Raw genomic sequence first — 22,177 nt, forward strand, 5'->3', positions numbered from 1 at the left:
TATTATTAAAACTTCGACATAAAATTGTCTTTAGGCTACATGAGTTGAGATTATACATGAAATATGGTCACCAGCCCAGGATTTCTATCTCCAAGATATCACATTATGTATATGCAAATATTCTAAAATTGAAAACAATTCAGAAATCTGCATGCATCATCTCTGGTCCTAAGCACTTTTAGTGAGTGACACTCAGCCTGTAACTTCCTTTCTTGTCCTAATCACTACTTTGCAGAAACCTCCAATTTCCTCACCCCTCTTCCTCTCCAAGGCTGGCATAACACAGACCTCAGCCAGGATGATTCCAACCAGGCACATGTTATCTCCTGTGCTGGGAAAGGTCATGCTGCCAGCTTGACTGACATATTTGGATTCTGTATCCCTGGGACATACATCTCAGCTTCCCTCCTACCTGACTGACAGTCCTTTTGCTGAATCTTAATGTTCTTTTTTTTTTTTTTTTAATTCCTTCAGTGAGCTCCCTCAAGGTGACTTGATTGTCCCCAAGGTTAGAAATCCATCTGTGAACTCATGGCTCAGGTTTATGTGTCCTTATCTCAGGCCTTGTTCATGAACTCCACTCATGCCCACTGGGAGGGTACTCACTGAGGATATGGACTTGAAGAATGAGAGTTTGAGTATTTCTAGCTTTTTGCCCCCAGAAATGAGCAGGAAGTTTCCCTTCTTTGTGACTTTTTGTCCTCGGCAATTACATTTCTATTTCTCCCAAACAAAGGCCATTTCTTCCATGTGTGGTGGGGCTTTCTGTGGTGATATTGTGTCCCCCAATATACTGTGAACCCTAATAAACTTATCTGGGGTCAGAGAACAGAACAGCCACTAGATAGACATAGAGGCCAGAAAATGGTGGCACACACACCTTTAATCCTATCACTTGGGAGGCAGAGATCCATCCAAATCTCTATGAGTTCAAGGCCACACTGGAAACAGCCAGGCATGGTGACACACACCTTTAATCTTAGGAAGTGATGGCCAGAAGCAGAAAGGTATGTAAGGCGTGAGAACCAGGAACTAAGCTTTTTAAGCTTTTAGGCTTTTGAGCAGCAGTTCAGCTGAGATCCATTTGAGTAAGGACTCAGAGGCTTCCAGTTTGAGGAAACAAGATCAGCTGAAAAGCTGGCAAGGTGAGTTAACCATGGCTTGTTCTGTCTCTCTGATCTTTCAGTGTTCACCCCAATATCTGGCTTCTGGGTTTGTTTGTTTGTTTGTTTTTCCGATACAGGGTTTCCCTGTGTAGCTTTGCGCCTTTCCTGGAACTCCACTCTGTAGCCTAGGCTGGCCTCGAACTCACAGAGATCCACCTGGCTCTGCCTCCCAAGTGCTGAGATTAAAGGCATGCGCCACCACCGCCCAGCTCTGGGTTTGTTTTTATTAATAAGACCTTTTAACAATTCATGCTACAGCTTTCTGAACCTGACACTCCACAAGGCAAAGCCTACACTAGTCTTCTTAATGATCTCCAGCTTGGAATTTCTTTACTTATTCCTATCATGCCTCACCTACCCACCACAGATACTGACGTACTCCATGTGACCACACTGAATGAGCTCCCAAGTCTACTTGCTTCAAAATCTAGTTTTGTAATTGGGGATCTACACTGCTGAGTAGCTGAGGGCATGTAAAGAGGTTGTCTTGTATTTTATTTTCTCTCTTTCTCTCTATTCTCATACATATATAATATATTGGATGGGCATATAATATTTTAATTACAACATTTCTCTTTTCCCTTCCCTCCCTCTAAAACTTCCCATGTACTCCTCCCCATCCTTCAGATTCCTGGCTTCTTCCTTCATCAATTGTTGTTGCAGGTATGTATGTATTTGCTTCATTTTTATTGATTCTCAGTTTGTCAGCTTGACACAGCCTAGAGTCATCTAGGAAGAGGGAGGTTCAAACTGAACAATTGCCTTGATCCTATTGGCCTGTGTGCATAGCTGTGAGAGATTATAATTGATTGATCATTGATGTGGGAGACCTCACCCCACTGTGGGCCGGGCCATCCCTGGGCAGGTGGTCCTGGAGGGCATAAGAAAGGCAGCTGAATACAAGCCAAGAAGACAATGAACCAGAAAACTGCATTTCTTTCGGGCTTCCACTTTAGTTCCTGCCTCAACTTCCGTCATGATGGCATGTGACCTGGAGTTGTAAGCTGAAACAAGCCCTTTCCTTCTCAAGTTTCTTTTGCTGAGAGTGTTTTTTATTTTTGTTTTGTTCTTTTAACCACACAACAGAACAAACCAGAACAGAAGTTATGCAGGTCTACTTCTTCTCAGAGTGCCTGGACCTCTAGAGGTGCTTGCATTAGTGATTTCTTTGCTGTGCTGTGACCAAACATGGCAAGAAGCTACTTAAGGAAGGAATGGCGTGGCTCCTAGTTCGAGGGAATATTTTATCACGGCATAGAAAGCATGATGTTGGAGGTGGCTGGGTTCATCCTGTTGGGACCATGGACATGTCTCATCTGGGAAGAGCAGGAAGCAGAGAAAGGTAAGTGTTGTTACTCAACCAGCTTTCTCCTTCTTCCATTTTAACTCACTTCATGACCATGGCCCATGAGTTGGTACAGCTCAAATTCAGGAAGCTCATCCTGTCTTGTCATTCATTTCTGGTGAAGGTGGGGCTCACTAATGCCTTGGGTATTTCCTAATCCCGTTAGGTTGACAAGAAGGATTAACCACCTTTGTGCTATTATCACTTTTAAATTTTAGTTTCTTAAACATCACCTAGCATCTGTCTTCTAAGCCACCTCTACCTGGAATTCATCCTTCCACTGAACACTTCTTGGCCCTCTTCTCCCATATGCTACGAATCTACTGGTTGCCTGTCTGACACATTTCATGACCCTGTGGTAAGGAGCACTCTCTCTTTGTACTCTTCAGAACGATGGAGTTATTCTTGATGTATCACCCATTGACTCTACAGTATGTTTTTATTGTTTTGCCCTGTAAATTTTACGAGCCTTGATGGTAAAGAGAGTGTCTTAGCTACTGCTCTGGTGCTGTGATGAGATACCAGGACTGGAGCAACTTATAAAACAAAGCATTTAGCTGGAGGCTTGCTTACAATTTTAGAGGGTTAGCCCATGATCATCATGGTAGAGAGTATGATGACCAGTAGGCAGGTGTGGTGCTGGAGCATTATCTAAGAGCTTACATCCTGATCTGCACGAAGCAGAGAGAAAGAGAGAGCGAGCCCAGCCTGGACTTTTGAAACATTAAAGCCCACCCCTAGTGACACACCCTCTCCAACAAGGGCACACCTCCTAATCTTTCTAGAACAATTCATCAACTGGAAGCAAATGTTCACATACATGAACCTATGTTGGCTACTCTTATTCAAACCTGTACAGATGGAATCTTGGCCATTGTTTTACGTTCAGCAGAGTACTTGCTATAGGTTCATGAGTATTTTCTAGGAGAATTTATGACAAGAATGCAACTGCAAACTTACTGAACCCCTTTGATGATGTGACTATGTATTTCCCTAACCAGATTAATGAAAGGAGAAAAAAAAGAATACTGTAGAAATAGCTAAGTCATGGGTGCAAGTATGCACATGACCATCAGATTTTCCTTAACAAAAGGCAATTGCCATTAAATGAATTCCAGTATCTAGACCTAGCCAACCATGGAGATCAATATGATTATTAAATTAAAAAATGATAAATAACATATTGGACAATGAAGGAAATTCAATTTAATCAGGCAGAGGATAAATTGAGTCTTTTCAGGATATTTTAGGAAAATCAAAGTGAATGTAAGAAATACAGTAGAGATAGGAGTGAGAATCTCAAGAGAGCCTACCTACTCTCTACCAATAACCAGATTTCATGAACGATGTCAAGATGACAGATACAAAGCCATCAACCCTTGTGCCACAGTTGTAGCTTTATTGTGTTCTATTCTTTTTCAGTGCTGGGTAGTACATTCAGACAACGTCTTGACCACCAAACTACACCAACAGGGTTTTACTATGTAGCCCAGGCTGGATTCAAATTTGCAATTTTCCTGCCTCAGCCTCCTAAAGTGCTGGGATTATAAGCGTGAGTTATTGTATCCGGCTTAAGTATCATGTTTGTAACTCCTTGTATTGATGGTACTTCAAGGAATTCAACAACAGCAGCAACAACAGCAAATAAAATAAATTAAAAATTAAATGCATGACTACCGTGTACTAGGCATTGTGCTCAGGGATATATATATATAATTATGATTAATTTCTATATAATTATATATTATACAAAGTTATATGTATTAATATGACAAATATTAGTATATACCAATATAATGTATTAATATATATATTAAAATTTGAGACAAAGTTTCACTATATAGCCTTAGATGGGCTGGAATTCCCTGTGTAGACCAGGCTGGCCTAAAACTCATAGAGATCCACTGGCTTCTGCCCCTCAATTGCCATGCACCAAAACACCAACTTACTGTATATATTTTTGAAACCATACTTTATCTATAGCAGTACAGTTTACATGTCAAATAACCCTGTAATGGAATGATTTGATATAGTTTAAAACAGAAAAGAAGGGAAAATTTCAGGCTATAAAACCTCTTCTCTCAGAGCAAATTTTTAAAGAAGTTCTTCCTCTGAGTGAGTCAGTACAATAAATGCATTCAATGATAGTCATGTCCGATTCCTGTTGCACTAATGGTCAATGGAATTAAAATGAAAGTCCAGCTTTCGCAATCACTGCCTCAAAGGAATAGTGTATGCTAGGTCCTATGGACACCCAAATCATTCTTGCTACTTCAGCATCCACAAAGTTGACTTCATCTATAAAAATCTTAGCTTTATGTCTTCTTTATCTTCTTTCATGCTCTATATGTCTTGTTGCCTGTATTCTGCCCTTTCTCATCACCCAATACTGCCCTCTCTTGGTCTCCCTTCTGAAATTTAGACTCTACCCACACTTACATCTGCACTCACGCACACACACACACACACACACACACACACACACACACCACACACACCATCTCATCCAGCCTCATACTAATCCATGGTCCAGGTACTTACTACTAGTTTTCAGACCAGGAGCCCGAGGCTCACAGGAGTGGTGACCTTACTATAGATCCCTCTGGAAATGAGCTCTTGACTCATGTTGGGAAAATCACAATTCTGGAATTCCATCTGAGACATAGATTCCAGGTTCCCTTTAGTAACTGAGAACAATGACGTGTACATATTTATCTGCCATCTGGTTTTCTTGGCCTGTGGCTTGCTAACATTTGTAAAAAGAGCAGAGGTTTTTGAGAGCTCCAGTGCCACTGGGGATCTCTGAACCAGCACAAACCAGATCCCTCATAATCATTCCCTAAATGAATAGCTGGGTTTTTTGTTTGTTTGTTTGTTTGTTTTAATCGCTGTAATTTGCAAACTATTACATGAAGTATTAGGTATCATTGTGCTTTTTTTTTTTTTTTCCGAGACAGCATTTTTCTGTGTAGTTTTGGTGCCTGTCCTGGAACTCGCTTTGAAGACCAGGCTGGCCTTGAACTCACAGAGATCCACCTGCCTCTGCCTCCCGAGTGCTGGGATTAAAGGCATGCGCCACCACCACCTGGCTTCATTGTGGCAGTTTTGAGCAAGGTGTGTTTTAGTAGATTCTGTTTCCTTCTCATTTTCCCACCCTCTGTATATGTGCAGCTCGGTGCCTTCTTATGTCATCAGCGGGCGACTCTGTCCCTGCCTAAAAGCTGGTCTTGCACGCCCTTGTGCTCTCTCGGTCTCTGTCTCTATCTCTCTGTGCCTTTCTGCGCCCCTCTCTTTCTGTTTCCTCTCTGCCAGGCCTGGCTTCTCCTGTCCTATCCCTCTTCTCTCTAATAAAGCTCATTCTAACTCTGCTAACAGTGATTCTTCCGCTTGTGACTCCTCTGCCCAGGCATTGAGCGACAGTCACTAGCACCCTAAACCTTTCACTCTGGGCTTCCTAATTCCCCTTTAATCCAATCCCCTTTCCTCTTCCATATGTCTTTCTGCCCACCTCCAATCTTCCTCACCTCCCATTTTCACTCTTTCTATTACCCTTTAAGGCTTTTGGCGTTTACCCATATTTACACACTACTTGGCTTGTGGTTTGGGGCCTCGGAAGGAGGGGAGATACTGTTTGTGTCTCTCTCCAAGGGAAAGAATTTTAGGTAGCACATGCATATGCTACAGGTTAGGATCACATATGAGACAGAACATATATATATATATATAGTCTTTTTGAGTTTGGGTTATATTGAACAGCTGTTACCATTATTTTTTAAATCACTAAATATCTTAGTTAGGGGTTCTATTGCTATGATAAAACATCATGACCAAAAGCAACTTGGAGAGGAAAGGATTTGTTCCAGCACACAACTCTCAGGTCACTAGTCTATCATGGAAGAAAGTCAGGGCAGGAATTCAAAGCAGAAACTGAAGTAAAGGCCATGGAGGAATGTTGTTTACTAACCTGCTCCCCATGTCTTGCTCAGCCTGCTTTCTTATAGCACCTAGGACCACCAGCCCAGGGATGGCCCAGTCCAATGAACTGGACTTTCCCACATCAATCATCAATGAAGAAAGTGTAGCACAGGCTTGCCCTGAGGCTAATCTGATAGGGGCATTTTCTCAAAAGTTTCCTTTTCCAATCCAAAGTGACTTTCTATTATGTGTAGCCAAAAGAAACTTAACTAAAATTGTTTAAAGGCTAAGGCATATCTTGGCCTGAAAATTGAATGTGTGTTTTTGGTTATGGAAGACTTAATATATCAAACCCATTTTGCTTTTCTAAATTAACATATAACACTGTAAGTGTTGAGGGGCACAGGTTTCAGGTTTAGTTATAAAAGAAGAAATAAATTTGGCTTCCAACAACAAAAAAAGCAATCTCCATGGAGCTTAAAAATATGATAGTTCCATAATCTATACTACAATCTATACCATAATCTATACCATAATCTATACCCAGTCAAGTGACCATTTGCATTTATATGGAAGAGAGACATATTCTCAAATACACAAGGAATCATATCTTTTTAAGTGTGGAGTAAATAAACTACTGAAAGGAAGGTTCTGAGACCAAGAAAAGCAAATCAAAACCAAGAGTTTAAAAATAAGGCGGCCACTGAACTAGTAACTGGACACGATTAGTGTCCACAGGTGAGAATCAGTTGTTGATTATGCCGTTATGAAGTGGGATAGAAAACATTTTTGAGACAGCAGGGCTGTAACAGTTGATATCAGCAGGTTTGTGTCAGGATCTGTTTTCATTAATAAATATTTGTACACTGGATGAAGATGTATTGCTGTGATTGATGTAATAAAAAGCTGAATGGCCAATAGCTAGTCAGGAGGTATGGATGGGACTTCCTGAGGGAGAGAGGGGAGGTAGGAGGAAGAGTCTAGGCATGCAGGAGACGCCAGAAGACAAGGAAACAGGAGTGCAAAATGGAAGGGAAATAATGATAGAACGTGGATTAATAGAAATGGGTTAATTTAAGTTATAAGAGCTAGTTAGGAACAAGCCTAAACTATGGGCCAAGCTATCATAATTAGTAATAAGTCTCTGTGTCATTATTTGTGGCCCACAAGAAACTACCACTACAAATATTACTTAAGGACCGAAGGAGCTTTTGTTTGTGTGGCTTCTACTCATCAGTGCTTACCACATGAGAGAGGAAACCCAAGACCCAGAGTGAGTGTCAGGCAAAATAACAGCAATATGCTTAGAGCTTAAATCGTGATTTCTTTTAAAAATATTTATTTTATTTTTAAGTGTGTGTGTGTGTGTGTGTGTGTGTGTGTGTGTGTGTGTGTGTTCATGAATGCAGATGCTCTAAGAGGCCAGAAGGCAGCATTGGCTTCCTGGAGCTGAATTACAGGTGGCAATGAGCCGCCTGCCATGGTGCTGAGAACCCAGCTTGGGTCCTCTGGAAGAGCAGCATGTGCTCTTAACAAGTGAACCATCTCTCCATCCTCTCAGATCTTGATTTTTGGTGTCAGTATTCAAATACCAGTTTCTAATGCCATATTCTAGCACCAAACTACCACCTTTCAGTATTGATATAGATATTATATTTAATACAACTAGTCATTGGCGTATTGAATGCACAAAGCACCAGGACCAACGTAGGTTTACCCAAGTGACACAGAGATGGAAAGACAACAACTTTCAGTCATGGGGAGGTGGGATACACTTGTCTTAGATGCTGACATATATTGATAAAATTAAAAAAAAAATTGAGACAGGTGTTATGTATCACAGGCTGGCCTCAAATTTGTTATGTAGCCGAGAGGAAATGGCCTAGAATTTCTGATCCTCCTGCCTCTATCTCCCAAGTTCTGGTGTTAGTGATGCACCTCCAGACTGAGTTTTTGTGGTGCTGGGGACCAAACCCAGGGGTTAATGCAAGAACTCTACAAACTGAGCTGTATCCCCAGCCCATATTTTGATAAAATTATCAAATCGGGGATCCTTGCAACAATAAAATGCATGGCTACTGAGAAGCGGTAGGGCTGAACCCACAGGGCAGCCAAGCTGGCTCACCCTCTCTTCATCTAGGACTGGAAGCTCTGAGCAAGGACTTCCCCAGTTTTAATCTGCTGTAGCTTCCCATTCCTGGACTCCACTGAACCCAAAGGCCTCAATGGAGGCGTGTTTGGTAGACTCGTGTGGGAACCAATCTGGGGGAAAAGTCAGTGTCTCTTTGTGAAAGAGCTAACTTCAAGGGGCAGATAGAATTTTAAAGTAAGCCCTTATTTGTTTCTAAAACAACATTTGAGAGGTCTTTACAGCCATGAAAGGGCAGCAAATACAGCTTTCAAATGCAAACAGGCTGACCTGACCAAACTCCAGTGCACAGAGGCAGCAGCAGTGAGTAACAGATAATCTCCTGATCTTATGGGTTCATTAGAAATGCTTGTGAATTCATTTGGACACTTGAAAAACAATGGGAAAAATTGATTGAGACCAGTAACATGGCAAGGGACACATGCTAACTACTACCTTGGAGGGAAAGTGGGAGAGAGGGCAGATAGTCACAGAAGTTAGATAGTTAGAAGGAAATTTCTCCTAAATAGAGCTCTGGCTGCAGATGGGAAGGCCTTAGCAATGACAGAAAAATATAATATATAAATACAATAAAATCTCTAAACATATTTTATGGCACATCTATAATATGTAAAAATATATAATAGAGAAAAATCTTAAATTCATGGAGGTAGAAATTTCAAATTATCTAAAGCAGAAAAAATTAGCATCAGATTTCTTCACAAAAATAAAATATCAGAAAATCATGTCTTAAGAATTCAGAAAAAAAAAAACCTTTTTTATCTATTTTCCAGATTCAAGATATATATCTTATGGTATCTTTTGTTTGTTTGTGTGTTTTTTTTTTTTTTTTTTTTTTTTTTTTTTTGAGACAGGGTTTCTCTGTGTAGCTTTAGCGCCTTTCCTGGAACTCACTTTGGAGACCAGGCTGGCCTCGAACTCATAGAGATCTGCCTGGCTCTGCCTCCCGAGTGCTGGGATTAAAGGCATGTGCCACCACCACCCAGCATGGTATCTTTTATTCTCATGGGACAATAGTTTTATTCTAAAAGGGAAGGCCCTTATTATTAGACAGAAACACCAGGGCACACCCTCAGGTGTGTTTCCAGGGTGTACTGCATCTCATCAGGTTGGTGATCGATTACCCTTCACAGGGCAGGCAAGACCTTGGCTCTGAAAGGGGAAGTCTGTGACCTGAGCTGGATCCCTGGAAGCCACCATGGTGGGAGAAAATGGACTCCCAAAAGTTGTTCTTTTCTCTCCACCTATGGGTTGTAGCACACACACAATGATCAATAAAGTTTTAAAAAACATTGTAGATGAAATGATTTATAGTCAGCATGGATTAAGATTACAGGGAAACAAAACCAAAATTCTTTTTAAAAAATTCTCACTGCATTCATTCATTTATTTGTTTATTTTTATTATTAAGAAATTTTCTATTCATTTTACATACCAACCACAGATCCCCCTCTCCTCCTAATTCTTACATTCAAGATAAATTATTGAGCATGTGTACACCTGGTGGCTTCAGAGGCCAGAAGATTTATTTCGTCTTAAATTATGCATATGTGTTCTCTCTGTCTGTCTGTCTGTCTGTCTGTCTCTCTCTCTCTGTACAGTGTGTGTGTGTGTGTGTGTGTGTGTGTGTGTGTGTGTGTGTGTGTGCACATGTGAATGCAGATGCCTGTGGCATCCAGAAGAGGGCATCAGATCCCCTTGAGCTGGAGTTAAAGGCGGTTATATGCCACCTGATGTGGATGCTGGGAACCAAACAGACATTTTGCAGGAGCAGTAGCATTCTTAACCACCCAGCCACAAAGACTTAAAAAATTATTGAGCATTAAACTTGTTTTTGTTCAGCCTTTTCCCCATGAAACCTGTGAGTACACATGAGGCTTCATAAGACTTATATATGGACATAACTATCTGTGTTACTTAGAAGCCTATTTAGTATTTATGATCAGAATATCATAAGTGAATTTCCATGTTCATATGTTTGCACAATAACATTGTAAACAAAAGCCTAATTTTCTTTACTTATTTGACCAGTTTATAATTATTGGATATTTGTTCCTAATTTACAACCTAATTAATCATCATGACACCAAGGACTTGTGTATACATTTTTTACTCTTAATTTCTAAGGAGGTAGGCTAGAGGGGTAGTTCAGTGGTTAAGAGCCCTGGCCACTCTTCCAGAGAACCTGGGTTTGATTACCAGCATTCACAAAGTGACTCTGAATCCCCTATAACTCCAATTCCAGGGGATCTGGTGCCCTCTTCTGGCTTCTGCAGTCATCAGGTGGACACACGGTACATAGACATACATGCAGGAAAAACATCCATACACATAAAATTAAAAAAACAACAACAAAGAATTCCTAAGAGTGCAATTGTTGACTCAAATCAAGCACGTATTTAGAGACCTTGATACATACTGACCCTGACCAACCATCTGTCTGCAAACAGTACTCACCTGCCCCAGAAGCTTGTTCATATGTAGTATTTTCATTAAGTTTAGTGTGAGCTGGTCAAATGAACAGAAAATTGTCTCCATTTTTGGAATATATATTTTTATATCCTTCCACAAGATGTAGGCTTTAAGGGTCTTGATTTATTGTTATTAATTCACTAGAACTCTTCCATCTTATTTATATTAATAGTTTATTTCATTTTACATTTTCTTCTATGTTTTGAAGATGTTATCTTAAATTTCTTGATGTGTAAGATTTAATAAATCTATCATCTATATCTATCTATCTATCTATCTATCTATCTATCTATCTATCTATCAACCTATCATCTATTCTCTAGCTACAGATTTCCATCTATATTTGTATCTATAATTAGATCAGAACCAGCACTCTCTTTCATTTTGGGCTCTAGCCTTGGGCACTATGCTGCAAGAGCCTCTACTCTATCCCATCTTATTTGGAAGATATATAGGTTTTAATTTGCTAGCAGGAAATCCAGCTTTATGTTTAACTTGGAATTTTTTTCAAAGTATGTCTTAAGAATAATATCCCTGTAGGATGCTAACAGAGTTACAAAATAATCTGTGGTCAAATAAATTTAGGAAACACAAGATTTAAGCAAAGTGATCAGTCTTACAACATATCACAGTGGAAGGTCTGAACCACAGTATGATTAAAGGCAGCAAAACCCCAGGCACACTCCTGCTATGAGTCAGCGGCGCATTCCCTAAGCCCACGATGGGTTTTGCACACAAAAGCTTATCATGCAGCTGTACAGAAGCAGTGAGAAGGCTTGCTACAGCAATAACAGCAAGGATAGCTTGTGTGATATACTTTGTGTTAAGAAAGGGCAAAATTAGAACATATGTCTGTCTTTGTTAGATGTCAGAAGGAAACCTTGGAAGGATCACAGGAGACTAAGAACACTGGTTCTGCACAAGGGAGTGAGTGGGTGTTGGAGAAAGGGAGAGAGACAGTGAGAAACCTCTCCTGCCTACCCTTTCATCCATTCTGCCTTTTAAGCCACACTTGTTACCTATAAGAACAAACTAACTTTTTTTTTAACAAGGGGGCTTAAATATACTCATAGCTCCAGTGTACAAACACACACTGCACTTCTTCAGGAGGAGGTGGTAGTGGCTTACACAGAGATCCACAAGCTCATTTTAGTGCAGAGTTCCATAGTACTGTGAGTTATTCAGGTTTCAAAGAAGTATGTAATGAGCCTATGACTTGCCAAGCTGTCTTTAGTGTATTTTATATTTTATATATTTTAGGTAGTATTTTATATACTTGGGTTTCTCTGTACATTGTGTGTGTGTGTGTGTGTGTGTGTGTGTGTGTGTGTGTGTGTGAGAGAGAGAGAGAGAGAGAGAGAGAGAGAGAGAGAGAGAGGGGTGTGGTTTGTGAATGTGTGATGTGTATGTAGTTTGTGTGTGTGGTATTTAAATGTGTGTGATATGTATGTGTTTGTGGTATGAAAGTGTGCATGTAGTATATGTATTGATGTGTGTACATTTGTGGTGTGTGTGTGTGTGTGTGTGTGTGTGTGTACATAATTCCTTGTTTGTTTTCTTTGTCCTTAATATTGAGTACTTCAATATCTGGAAAAGCAAGTTTCTTCTTGTCATTCTTTTACATTATTTTGTTGATACCAAAATTACTTTTTTTGTTCAAAATTTTCTGTAAATAGTATATATATTGAGTCATCCAAGTTTCCCTTTATTAATCACCTAAACTTACTTTTGGAGCTGGTTGAGGAACTCAGAGCTTTATGGAGTTACATTAGACAGAGGGGACCCAATTGTGTATTTTCTGAGTTTTCAATCTTGCAAGTCACACTTCTCAAACATTCTCATGCATCATTCAGTGCGCTCCTAGACTTCCTGTATTTTTCACTGCTTTCATATAGACCCTGACACTTTCCTAATTATTCCAAGTTCTTGTTTTGTTTCTGTTGGAAAGAGATCTCTTTGGTTTTTGTTGTTGTTGTCCAGGGTTATTTCTGATATGAGCCATTTTTCCTTAGGAGATTAATAGGATTTTAACAAACCATTTTGTCATTTATGGAGATGAATAAAATGCTTCTCTTTGAGCAATTAAGTTAATGAAATATAATAATGGATTTCCTGATAACTTACTAGTCTTGTTCGCTTGAAAAAGTCATTCTCAGAAACAAGGAATGGCTGTTCTACTGTAGCTTTGAAGCTTTTGGCATTTTAAAGAGTGGTTTATGCTTTTGTCTTCTGCAAATGTTTGCTTGCATGATTTTATGTGCACTACCTGTGTGCATAGCCTATGGAGGCCAGAAGAGGGTGTTGGATCCTCTGGAACTGAAGTTACAGATGTTTGTGAGCTGTGATGTGGATTCTGGGAATTGAACCCTCATCCTCTGCAAGAACAGCAAGTGCTCTTAATTAATTATTTCTCCAGCCCCTTGGTGAATACTTTAATTGGAATGTTCTTAGCTACACTTGTAAATGGAATTGGCTTAATGGGTTGTGTCTGGAGACTTCTTTGCCAGCTGTTTGTATTAAGTTATGCCAAGTGCATATAGTACATGATAAAGCCATCCATATTGTTCTGTACTCCAGAAAGGATTTCCCTGCACAGAATTTTTCATTCCAGTGACTTCTATAAATACATTTTTTTTTTGAGCTGAGCATCAAACCCAGGGCAAGCGCTCTACCACTGAGCTAAATCCCCAACCCCTATAAATACATTTTTAAAAGGCACAAAGCATTTTATGTAAGTGGTCAGCATGAATGTACTTGGAGGTGTGTTGTGTATATAATGTGTGCATGCCTTTGTGTACACATTTGCAGAAGTCAGAGGAGGACATTGGGGGTCCTGATCTATCTCTCTTCACTTTATTCTATTGATACTCTGTTTCTTACTGAACCTAGAGCTAAGGTGGGGACCAGCAAGCTCTGTCCATCCCATTGACTTGCTGCGTTGACCCACCACACATAGCGCTGGTGTTGCAGATGCACAAGGCTGAGCCTGGCGTTTTACACCAGGTGCTGGGGATTTGAACTTATGTCCTAATGTTTACACAACAAGCATTCTTTCTCACTGAGCCACACCCCCAGCTTCTAAATACAACTTATGATCAGTATTTTTCTCCCTACTGCTTTCCAGCCTGTGCCAATTTGATTATTCCTGGCTTTGCAGACACTTATCTTCTATCTGACAGACCATTATGCTCCCAGGCCTGTCTAAGCTTTATCTTCCCAGTCTGAGGGCAGCCTCATTAGAAGTTTACTGCATCCTCCAAAAAGAATCCCGAATTGGTGATCTCATCTTAAATGCTTCTGGATTCACATTTTGACCTTTTAACTAGACGCTGCTCAGGATGTGTCATTTGTATCAGTACTAATCACATACATTGCAGAAAGTGGCTCTGTTGATGAGGACTGAGGACTGTACTAATCTAGGGGTATAAAGATAAGTACTTAGAAGGCAATTTGATACTGTGTTCATTTAACAACATAATAGTAGCTCAGGATGATTCAGAGCTCAGGGGTCTGTGAGCTCCTGAGTCATTGGTTCATGGACAGGTTTACAATACCAGGCATAAGTTCCATACTTTGAAGTATATCCAATCAGAAAACAGTTGGTGACCCCTATAACAGCCATATCGCTATTGCTATGGGTATATTTTGGCAGTCCAGTCATTGTTATAGCTCACAGAGTTCACAGATATTGATGATGTTTCTCCTCAGCAGCCTGCACAGGATCTTCCATTGCTATGAGTGTTAGCCACTAGAGAGAAAGCTTCCAGATCAGAACCAGTATCCTGTGACCCAAGTCTAACAACTCAAAAGGGGTATACCCCTCCTGGAATCGAGATTTTTGCTTGATAACTTCTTGCATGTTGGAGGAGCATTATCCATAGAGAGCAACTACATTTAAACCACACACACACACACACACACACACACACACACACACACACACTCACCTTATAAAATAGTAAGTTTCCATGTGGATTATCCAAACCATCTTAGTGTTAGTTATCGCCCTCCACTCCCTCCTTGGCTCTACCTTCCTCTTCCCATTCCCATTATTCCCAGCCTCCATTATTCTTTTCCCGCATACTGCCTGGGTCCCACTAGTTTTTTGCATCCCCTGCTACCATCTCTCCTACAATGTCAATGAATTCTTCCTTCTTGGTTTAACAGCTTCTCAACTATTGTGAGGATGATGGTTGGGGCTGTGTTTAAAATTCAGTGAGTATGGGGAAAGAGATGAAGCACAATAGCAAACCACAAATATGCCTACATTTCTTGGCCAAGAGCCCAAAGCAGCTTGGCAAACAAAACAAACAAAAACAGAAACATCTCTCTCTTTGAAGTAATCAAAAAAGATAGAAGATTCTGAAAGTTTTACAGACATATATTTTCTATTTTTTCTTTTTCCTTTTCTATTTTTCATTTCCTGACAAGCACTGATTTTCAAAGAAAAGCAAAGAAAACAAATGTAAAATTTTAGCTAATCTCTGATAATAGGTTTTAAAAGAAGAGAAAATGCTGTAATATTGTCAAGTCATACTTTTCAAAAAAGATTAATGTTTTTACCTATATGAATTTTTTTACCTATATGAATGTCTATACCTGCATGTATATGTATATATACTATGTGCATACAGTGTCCACGGAGGCCAGAAGAGGATGTTAGACTCATGGAACTGGAATCAAGGTTGATTCTAAGACATGATGTGAGTGCTGAGAATCAAACTCAGCTTCTCAGCAAGAGCAGCCAGTGCGCTTGTTAACTACTGGGCCATCTCTCCAGCTCGGGCAATGCCATATGTTTATAGTTTTCAGTTAGAATTGTCACAGCTGTAGATTTATACAAGCTAATATATCCGGGTTCACTTACATTTTCACGGCAGCTCCAGGTAATTCATAAACAATGACACTACATTCTCACATAATCTTCTTTGAAGGCTACAGGGAGTACTTGAATTCAGAATAGACATGTCTTACTCAAACTATAGCACAAAGTTATGTACATAGCACTATAATTAGGAGGAAATGGCAGATGACCAGAGTTAATAAGTGAATTAATGACACTGAAAGCCCCTTGCCTAAATTGCTTTGGATGTCTTTCTCATTTTTCTTCCTCATTGCAGACTTTTTCTTAGTCTTGGTGGTAGGTCCTCCAATGAAGAAAGATTACCTCCTTCATTAGGGGCAATGCCCTGGTGCCTCCTGGACCACTGCCACCAAGCAGCCATACAGCACAGGCAGGAGAGATGAGCCTTAGCTACATTCTTTTGAAAAATACTGTACATCTCTTTTTGTCTAATTGAAGTGGTAAGGGGAAATGCTTTAGACAGAGACTTTTTTTTCTTCCTTATTCTCTCATCTTTTCTCGGTTGATTTTTCCTCTAGCTACACATGGAATAATTGTTCAACACTTGTCAATCAAATCCCCTTTTAAAGGAGTCCCTGGGCTAGGTCACTGTGTTGCTATATCAGCCACAAACAAGCTGCTGGGCTGCTAATTAAGGTGGGACTCAAATGCAAATTAGTATTCATGATGAGCCCAAGCCCCTATTTTTGTGACATTATTATGTTGGCATAATTTTCTATTACTGCAGATTGTAAACATCAACAGAAAGCAGTAGAAGAAACCTAGCTCATCCTCCTGGGGACCCAGGGATGTAGCTAGGGGCAGCCCATTTTGAGGTTTATTCATCTATCCACCTTTCATATCTATCTACCCATCTATTACCTATTGATTTATTACCTAGCTATCCATTCATCAACTATCACCATTTACATATATCTAGCTATCCATCAATCAACTATCTGTCTGTCTGTCTATCATCTGTTTATCTGTGTATCATTATCTCTCTATCTATATTTGTACTCCCTCTCTCTATAATCTACCTATTTAGCTATCAATCAACCAATCAACCATTTATTTGTCTATCTCTTTCTATCATTTATCATATATTTTTACATCATGTTGTAATGATATACTTAATGACATAGGAAATAATTTATGACATGGGAATGATATAACACAATTATAAAGTATATGTAAAATATACTTCATTGGTATGCAGCAGAGGAGCAGGGATTCTCACACATTACTGATGAGAATGTACCTTGATATAATTCTGTATAGTGAGAAAATGTTAAAATTAAAAATGCACATTCTACTTTTGGTATTTTATGCTTTAGAAATCCTTACATGATAGATGTAAGGTTATTTACAATGACATAGCCCAAAGCTGGAAGCAATCTAATTCCCACCAATTAATGACTGTGGAAAAGATGTTGTACATTCAAAGAATAGAACCATGTCACTGGAATAAGGGCACTGGAGCCATTTGGTGTCAGCACAGAAAGATTTTAGGACACATTGCTAAGATAAAAATCAGGATGCAGAATAATATGCATAATAAGTTGTGTTTGTGTTGTAAGAGAGGGCTATATTTGTGCTGACTTTAAATATGTCTCCTCAAAAGAAATGAAGAATAGCATTCATCTGGAAGAATATTCATCATTATAAAGGCTGATTAGGTTTTTGTCAACTTGATACAAACAAGAGACATCTGAGAAAGGGGACCCTCAATTGAGATAATGTCCCCATTAGGTTGGCTTATGGGAAAGTCTGTGAGGGTATTTTTTTTTTTGATTAACAGTTGATGTGGGAGTGCTCATTCCACTATGGGTGGCACCACTCCTAGGCAAGTGGTTCTGGGTGGTGTAAGACAGTAAGCTGAGCAAGCCATGAGGAGCAAGCCAGTAATCAGTGTTCCTCCATACTCTTTGCTTCAGTTCCTGCCTCCAGATGACTGTATGAGTTCCTGTCCTGACTTCCCTGACTGAAATGTGGAAGTGGAAGTGAAATTGCCTTTCCAATTTACTTTTGGCCACTATCTTTATCATAGCAATAGAAAGAAAACTAAGATAGCAGGTTGATAAATGATGGGAACAGGAGTGATTAGAGAATCATAGGAACTTCTGTTGTATGCCATAATATGTTCATTTTTTAAAATGCAGAATAAAATTTCAAATGACTTTGTAGAAGGTGAACATCTTCACATCTACAGATTTTTGTGGTCCAGAGTCTCCTGTCCATGAAGATAGCACCAGCAAGGGTGTGTCCCTTGTAGGGACAAGCATTTGTTTCATTTTATCTTTCTTTAGCTAGTTGGAAAAACTCAAGGTGAAATGATTCATAGGAGTCAAAGCAAAAACAAAAGGTTCAGTAAATGCCAGAATGGATGAGGACTATTCTTGTGTGATTTATTCAGAGGTGAGTTTCTGTAAGGAGCATCATCACAGGCAGAGGCTACACCTCAGAAAAAAATTTCTTCTATTTATTCTGGGTAGAACATTTTGGCTTATCCTAGAGAAAACATCTTCTTAAGAGCTTATAGTAATAAGAACATTTGTATTACATTTAATTTTAGGTTAAAATATGAAATATACACTGCCCAAAGTAAGAAGTCAATTTATCCATTCCTACGAACAATTTTTAAGCCAACACAGATGCTACAACCATCAAGTTCAAGGAGTATAACCATTGTGTCCTGAACTAGGCTGGCTACCTCTTTACATACCAGTTGGATATCTGAACTGTTCTGTAATGAGCATCTTTAATACTTGATCCATTTTTATCGAGCTGTCTGCCTTTCACAGTTCTTCACTGAATTTGTGTATTATCAAAGGGTCTGAATGATGAATGATTAGCATTGGAGGCTCGCCAGGTGTTCAGAAGGCATTTATGCTGTTTTGCACAATACTTCTATGTAATTAATATGTTTGCACAAATGATCTATCAGAGAAATTGAGCCAAAGCGTCTGCTCAGCATACTGTCTACCTGCCAGCAACCTGGCCAATGAATGTTGCTGATATCAGCAGTCAGCATTCACCAGACCTTTACCTCAGGTAGGGCCCTGGACTCAACATTTCATGTTATTTGATTCTTAGATTAGTAACTTGTCTTGTTGTTCTGACAAAATGCCTAGAAAAAAAAGCAACTGAAGGAAGGAAGGAAGGAAGGAAGGAAGGAAAGAAGGAAGGAAGGAAGGAAGGAAGGTTGGTTATTTGGCTCACAGGAGATGTAATCTCTCTCTCTCTCAAGACTATATCTTTGAGGAGATATGGTCTAGTATTGGGGAGAAGGGACAAAGGCAGGAGCCTGGGGCAGCTGGCCACACTGCATCCACAGTCAAGAAGAAGAAAGAGATGAATGCTGGTGCTTGGCTTGCCTCCTCCTGGATCTTAGTCCACGGGATGGTGCCTCCCATATTCAGATTGGGTCTTCCTTTCTCAGATCAGCCTTTCTGGAGATACCCTCATGCCTAGCGATGTGTTTCCATGGTGATCGTAAATCTTGTCAAACTGACAATGAGGATCAATCTTCACACTTACTTCTTCCAACAGACTGATGTGAAATATACTATCAGGCGTGAAGTCTTAAAGGAATTGACTGTTGATGATTGAACTAAAGAGTGATAAGGCTGGGAGTTGATCTGTCATTGAACTGAAGCCAACATGTTTGTCTTAATGATCCCAGTGTCTCAAACAGTTTCCATATGGTGTCAACTTTGGGATTATTATGTACTGTGGAAAGGACAATCATTAGTTCTAAAAAAGAGAGTATAATTAAGTGCTTCAGTAAATATGCTAAAACTTAAATTTCTAGAAATATAGCATAATATATTATAGAGGATACTGACACACAGAAAATAGCGCTGAATGTGGAAACTGTGTTATGCACTTGAATTATGTTTGTATTATAGTCAGTGTATGAATGAATGGCAAATAGATTTTTTTAAACTTTGTATTGGAAAATAAATGTGTTATATATCTCTGAGTAAATAATCTCAGATGCTTATAACCCAGAGTTATGTTTTTTGGGGACCATCTGTTCATTAACCATCAATTTAGTAAAACCTAGAATCATATAAAAAGAATCACAATTGAATAATTGTTTTGCTTGGGTTGACTTGTTGCTAAGGGATTGTCTTGATTGCCTTAATTGGTATGGAAGGGCCCAGCCCATTGTGGGAGGCACCATTCCCTGGGAAGATGGTCCTGAGCTATATAAGAAAGCTGGCTAAGAGGGAGTCGTGTGGGCCAGCAAACAGTGTTTCTCTATGGTTTCTGCTTCAGGCTTTTGACTTGAGTTTCCTCATTGATGGACTGTGACCAGGAAGTGTGAGCCAAATAAACCCTATGTTTCCCTAAGTTTCTTTTGGTCAGAGCATTTTACTACAGTGATGGAATGACATGAGAACAGTGGTTAATGGTAAAATCAGCAGTGACAGGAAACCTACCCACACAACCCATAATACCTCCTCCGAGTTCCCCAAACTAGGAAAGATGACAATCCCAGTGCATTGTGTTGAATGGAAATTTCTAGTGATTAATAAGCACATATCACCAAGATGTTCACAAGCAAGTTTCTAAGCATCACCGCTTATTGACTAACTCCCCCAAGTTGTGGATAAGAGAAATCTATTTTGAATTCAGCTTTAAATTTGCTGGAAGATGAACTTGTGAGTAAGTTAGTAAGAAATGCTTGGACTTCGAGAATACCATGAGAAGCTAGGGCAGAGCCTGGTAGATGAGGATTTCTGAAGTATTTTGTTTTGTTTCACTTTTTAGTGGGGAATTTAAACTCTGAGGTATTTTCCTCCTCTCCTGGAGGAAACCTGACTGGGTCATGTTCACGGGCCCTGTACAGTTGGTGGAGCCAAACTCTGTCCCACTGAGACCTTGTTCATGCTTGTAGCTTCATCAGAAAGACTTATTTTTTATAATTTTATAGTGTCTCCTTATAGGGTGAGCAGGCACCCTCCACTGCTTGATGGGTTAGATCTCATTGTTGGTGTCTGGAGGGCTATGTCTCAATCTCATGCATTGCTGCTTCCTGGCAAGCCATGTTTCCATGCTGCATGTAACAGATGCACCAGAGTGACTATGTGACAGGCTTTGGAACTCTCAGACCTAAGTGGCATGACAGATACCATGTTTCATCTTAGCATTTAGTAAATTTAAAGGCCACACAATTACATTGCTATCCTGTGAATTCAGTCCATAAGTCCTACCTGACATTTAATAGCTTGCAATATGAGATATGCATCATTTCATTGGATAGTCATGGTGCTTATTTACCGGAAACAGTGTTATATTTTCTTCCATTTTAGAAAAGAGGAGATGCCTTGAATCCTGTGGTCACATGGCTGGTGGCAATTCATAATTAAAAACTCAGGTCTTCTGTCTCTAATATCAGTGTTGTTTTCTGATTCAAGTAACAAGCCCGAAATTGGATGATTACAGAGGGTTTTCCAAAAGATCCAGGTGCTCTCCACCCACAAAAGGGATGCTTATGTAATTTCACATCACCATTCAGCTGGGCAGAACAAGGTAAAGAATAAGCCGTTTCAGTGATGCCTCCAGGGCAAGAAGCATTAGGGAAAATTACTGAAACATCTTGAAAAAGCCTGCCTGTGGCACGCCCTCCTCCCACCAGACAAGCAGGCCCGCTTGCATGTGCTCTGCAACCCCAGACACTAAAAAGCCTTCCATAGTTTCATCTGAACGGAGATGTCTCATTTCTCACACTGTAAACTCCTGAAAGGATTTGGATTGATGCTTCCCTAGACACAGCTTATGAGATAAAAGATTCAACGGCAGTGGCCTTGTTTGGAGAAGGAATAGAGGGCACAGGATGTGGGGCTGTGGTACACAGGGAAGAGGTGTGGCCTATATAGCATACTTGCTATGGTAATGGCTACCACCTGAGCAATGACTGCTGGACTTCATGAAGAAATCACAGTGTGAAACACGCGCTGCAAAAGGATTGTATCAGAGGGGAGGGGAGCAGGCTACTGTTGAGAGTGACGGGAGTAGAGACATCCCCACCTTCCAGTGTGCTGTGCCTGGTACAGAGGCATCACAGAAACACAGATCCTGCCAGGGAAGCATCTTAGATAAAAGGTCCAAGAGAGGAGGTGGGGCACTGTTGTTCCAGGAACCTGTAATGGGAACTAGGTCTTAACATTCTTAATATGACTTTCACAGTATTGGGGGAGTACCAATCCCTGATAGCGATGGGTGTATCAACACTATCAGAGCAGTGGATGTGAGAAAGGCAGATAGTCACATGGGAA

General features: G+C 40.0%; 1 protein-coding gene across 1 annotated transcript in view; it reads right to left on the reverse strand.

Moving 5' to 3' along the window:
• Tacr1 (tachykinin receptor 1) overlaps positions 1–22,177 on the reverse strand; it is a 160,748-nt gene that overhangs the window by 42,767 nt on the left and 95,804 nt on the right. The window lies entirely within an intron of this gene.

Source organism: Onychomys torridus, chromosome 3 (assembly GCF_903995425.1).
Source record: "Onychomys torridus chromosome 3, mOncTor1.1, whole genome shotgun sequence".
Taxonomy (NCBI): domain Eukaryota; kingdom Metazoa; phylum Chordata; class Mammalia; order Rodentia; family Cricetidae; genus Onychomys; species Onychomys torridus.